The sequence below is a fragment of the Periplaneta americana genome, chromosome 6 (genome assembly GCF_040183065.1).
Source record: "Periplaneta americana isolate PAMFEO1 chromosome 6, P.americana_PAMFEO1_priV1, whole genome shotgun sequence".
In the NCBI taxonomy this organism is placed as follows: domain Eukaryota; kingdom Metazoa; phylum Arthropoda; class Insecta; order Blattodea; family Blattidae; genus Periplaneta; species Periplaneta americana.
In genome coordinates, this window is record NC_091122.1 from 151,343,753 (window position 1) to 151,349,121 (window position 5,369).

General features: G+C 35.1%; 1 non-coding gene across 1 annotated transcript; it reads right to left on the minus strand.

Annotated features, from left to right (window-relative positions):
* Nucleotides 1-4,638: 4,638 nt before the first annotated feature.
* TRNAT-AGU (transfer RNA threonine (anticodon AGU)) lies at nt 4,639-4,711 on the minus strand. The gene has a single exon. It is a non-coding gene; the product is annotated as a tRNA-Thr (tRNA).
* Nucleotides 4,712-5,369: the final 658 nt, after the last annotated feature.

The following is a 5,369-nucleotide window of genomic DNA, read 5'->3' on the forward strand; positions in this document are numbered from 1 at the left end:
TCAAATGCGTTTCCAATTCACTGCGGGCTAAAGCAAGAGATGTACTATCACCTTTACTTTTTAACTTTGCTCTAGAATATGCCATTAGGAAAGTTCAGGATAACAGAGAGGGTTAGGAATTGAACGGATTACATCAGCTGCTTGTCTATGCAGATGACATGAATATGTTAAGAGAAAATCAACAAATGATTAGAGAAAATACGGGAATTTTACTTGAAGCAAGAAACGAGATAGGTTTGGAAGTAAATCCCGGAAAGACAAAGTATATGATTATGTCTCGTGACGAGAATATTGTACGGAATGGAAATATAAAAATTGGAAATTTTGAAGAAGTAGTAAAATTGAAATACCTGGGAGCAACAGTAACAAATATAAATGACACTCGGGAGGAAATTAAACACAGAATAAATATGGGAAATGCCTGTTATTATTCGGTTGAGAAGATTTTATCATCCAGTCTGCTGTCAAAAAATCTGAAAGTTAGAATTTATAAAACAGTTATATTACCTGTTGTTCTTTATGGTTGTGAAATTTGGACTCTCACTTTGAGAGAGGAACATAGCTTAAGGTATTTGAGAATAAGGTGCTTAGGAAAATATCTGGGGCTAGGAGGGATGAAGTTACAGGAGAATGGAGAAAGTTACACAACACAGAACTGCACGCATTGTATTCTTCACCTGATATAATTAGGAACATAAAATCCAGACGTTTGAGATGGGTAGGGCATGTAGCACGTATGAGCGAATCCAGAAATGCATATAGAGTGTTTGTTGGGAGGCCGGAGGGAAAAATACCTTTGGGGCGGCCGAGACGTAGATGGGAAGATAATAATTAAATGTATTTGAAGGAGGTGGTATATGATGGTAGAGACTGGATTAATGTTGCACAGGATAGGGACCGATGGCGGGCCTATGTGAGGGCGGCAATGAAGCTCCGGGTTTCTTAAAAGCTAGTAGGTAAGTAAGTATAAGTAGAATTGTTATCTGTTATAGTATAAGTTAATATTATATATATATATATATATATAATGTCTAGAAATAATAAAAATATTGACAAAAATTTACATTAACGTAAGAAATTATTTGTGCATGCAAATAGTCCGAGAGTTGTCTGTGGGCAATGTTTGCTCATTTAGAGGGAACAAACCGCACTGTGGGCAAAATAACCGACGCGAACATGTTCCCCATAATCTTCATTTTTCCTGACTATCAGGAAATTTCTAGCTTTCCTAGTTAGAACAATAGAACAAGCGGTATGCAGTAGGAGTTGCATATCTGTCTGGTACTTGAGCTGAATGCAGATTAAGATAATCAAATAGAATAGAAATTATCTTGTATTCCGGCTATTACAACGTTCTGTCCTGAAGGTATAAAACAGAAAATGCGTTTGTAGCAAATATTTACGCTATACCGTACACGATTGTTCGATGAAAATGCATTTCTGTGTTCAGATAACATAACAACAAGACATGCTTGCAGTAGTAAAATTTAAATTGGAGAGAAAGTATTATCTAAAACAACATATTGTGCACGCAGTTTCTGTACCATATTTTCATACACTCATCAGTGTATTGTGTTACATTTTGTATGTACTGCACACCCACTTCTACTCTTATAGAGTCAATTGTGTACCGACACTTAGAAAACGTAGAGAATTCATAGAATATTCCGGTAATTGTTCTCGGTTGGCTGTTATTGTGATAGGCCTACTTATATATTTAAGGAATTTGTTCTTATTTATAAGGATAGTGAATATCATTAAGAAAAACAAACGCAATATAGTTTGTGTTGTATTATTAGGATTGAGTCTCCCTTCATTTCTATATTGAATCTATATGATATATACATATGTACAAGCATATACAATGGAATAACTATATCTTTTTTTCCTTCGGAGAAAGGCCCGTAGGCAAGCACCGTAGCATTAGGCTTATTTTACAATCTCCTTATATTGGAATGATTTTGAAGTTCTTAGGACTGCTCATCGATCACGTGATTCACTGTCTATTGCCATCGGTTTCAGGTTATTACGTCTAAGGATAGCAGGTCTAATGGACAGTAAGTCTACTAAAACATGAAGTCCAAGAAAATAAAGTCCATTAATAACTCAGGTTTAAAAGAAAAATACCTAATGCCTAAATAAAATTTAGGTCTAATGTGTAAATGTCTAAATAAAATTTACGTCTGATGTGTAAATGTCTAAATAACATTTACGTCTAATGTGTAAATGTCTAAATAAAATTTACGTCTAATGTGTAAATGTCTAAATAAAATTTAAGTCTAATGAGTAAATTTATAAATAAAATATGTGTATAAATCTAAAAAAATTGCCAACCTGCTAAGGAACAGGGAATGGGAAGTACATGAGGAGATTCATTGTGTACGTCTAATGTGTAAATGTCTAAATAAAATTTACGCCTAATGTGTAAATGTCTAAATAAAATTTACGCCTAATGTGTAAATGTCTAAATAAAATTTACGTCTAATGTGTAAATGTCTAAATAAAATTTACGCCTAATGTGTAAATGTCTAAATAAAATTTACGCCTAATGTGTAAATGTCTAAATAAAATTTACGTCTAATGTGCAAATGACTAAATAAAATTTACGTCTAATGTGTAAATTTATAAATAAAATGTTTGTATAAATCTCAAGTAATTTCCAACCTGCTAAGAAACAGAGGATGGGAAGTACATTAGGAGATTCATTGTGTGTCTGACGGTGATTCTCATAGAAGGGTGGACACTGCAGATAAATGATGACACGCGAGCTAAATATGTACCGTACCTTGTCTTCCATACCTCAGTGAAAAATATGGCATTTCGCTTTACAACTGGGATGTTACAGGCTTACTATTTGGAGCGAGGGATTGTTTACCAAAATTTACATGAAATATGTTTAAATCCTTTAAAATTCCCTTTTATGAGGTTCAGAAGATTTCATCACAAACTTCAACAGCTGAAGTTCTAATCTGTCTCGCCTTCAAAAGGAACAATCCAGTCTTTTGTTCGCATTCTCTATTGCCCATGAGGTCAAGACATGAATACGAACTCCTATTCTGACTTACCATCGAGGGTGGTAGATATTTTCTCCGGATATGTTGCAATTCGACACACTGCAATAAAATATGTCTCCAGGAGTCCTTTTCTCCGCACAGTGGACAAAGGCGCTCTCCTTCTTTGTTCACAATTTTATTACCCTTCCATGCCCCAATCTTAGCCACGCTAAACCTGCTCTACTGTCTTTGTTACAAGAGTTTATGTAGTCACACCTCCCCCAGTTAAGCATGAGATCTGATTTTAAATGTAGTGTATTTATTATCATAATACACTGATCTCTTAAATTGACTGAGCATATTGGGAATTAAATCAATGGCTTTCCAAAAACACGTTGTGAAATGTTCAAAAAAAATAATTTATCTCGAAAAGGAAGCAAAACCGAGCAAAATTATATTATTTTTTTGTTTAAAATGTCTGAAAAAATAACTCCCTGAAATTAATCACATTACTTAAGGTTCATACTGTATAAATGAAATATCAATATTCACAAAAAAATAAAATACACTTTTGTTTTATAGACTGAAAAAGGAAGATATTTTTATATTGTCTAAAAATAATTGAATTCATTTATAAATTATACGCTCCACGCATCTGTAATTAATTTAACACAGATAAAAAATTAACAACTACTCTCATACTGTAATATATTACATTATTTTTATATCTACATAAATTGGTACTTAAAGATGATATATTCATACATACACAACACAGAACTGCACGCATTGTATTCTTCACCTGATATAATTAGGAATATTAAATCCAGATGTTTGAGACTGGCAGGGCGTGTAGCACGTATGGGCGAATCCAGAAATGCATATAGAGTGTTAGTTGGGAGGCCGGAGGGAAAAAGACCTTTGGGCAGGTCAAGACGTAGACAGGAGGATAATATTAAAATGGATTTGTGGGAGGTGAGATAGGTGAATAATTGCTATTTATTTTTAGATGGAAAATACTGTCAAGGGATTTTACAATAATCAAATATTGTTTACATATCTTGTGGGCCAATACTTTGAGCTTACAAAAATACAGTTACTTGATTTTTTCAATCACCGATATGCTGGGAAGAAAGAAGTTTATACAATATTAATTTATTACTTCTATAACAAGAAACGCCATGAACATCATAAGTGTCCAACAAAGGCCGTTATAGACAATCCTGATAGGGGGAGTTATTCTTAAAATATCTGACTATCGTAAGGCGCGTAGAAATGAATGGTGTGAATGAAACTCACAGTGCGAAAAAATATTAAAATCTTTTTATCGTGTGTGGGCCAAAGTAACACGCGCTTGGCCAAACTAACCCCAGTTTACGGTACATTAAATTCAGAGTACAGATTTTCTTTCTAAAATATATCAGTGCCATAATTCACATTTTAAAATCTTCCTATCCATTAGCTCACTCTTTATTAAAATATAAAATGTAGGCAACAAAAATGGAATTATTACGATGTACCAAAGTACATATGATATGAGTGCACCTCTCCACATGTATGGACATTGTGCCACTGTCATACATCTACGACGCAGTGCATGAGGGTAGGCGACTAGAGGGAATTAATATTTGAGGAGAAAAATTCGCTCCGGCGCCGGGGATCGAACCCGGGTCCTTGGTTCTACTTACCAAGCGCTCTGACCACTGAGCTACGCCGAATTCAATCCATAGCACCGGACCGAACCCTCCTCCTTGAATGTTTCCCTTTGTGGCCTGACTCCAAGTTAGGCATATATGTTGACGTATATGTCCAATGTCAACTGCCATTATACTAGAAGCGCACTCAGCTGAGTGACTTTTTTGGCCGAGATTCCGCAGTTAAGTGCACAGTAATCTGTACAGACATATGCACTGCAGCTATAAATATTAATTGTCAATATTACAGATATTATTCTGTAGGAATATTATGGATTTATTAATTTGTCCTACAGAATAATCTCTGTAATGTTGGTAATTAATATTTGAGGAGAAAAATTCGCTCCGGCGCCGGGGATCGAACCCGGGTCCTTGATTCTACGTACCAAGCGCTCTGACCACTGAGCTACGCCGAATTCAATCCACGACACCGGATCGAACCTTCCTCCTTCAGTGTTTCCCTTTGTGGCGTGACTCCAAGTTAGGCTTATATGTTGACGTAAATGTCTAGTGTCAACTGCCATTATACTAGGAGCGCACTCAGTTGAGTGACTTATTTGGTCGGGATTCCGCAGTTATGATGCAGTGTTAGCTATGAGAATATTATGGATTTATTAACTTGTCCTACAGAATAATCTCTGTAATATTGATAATTAATATTTGAGGAGAAAAATTCGCTCCG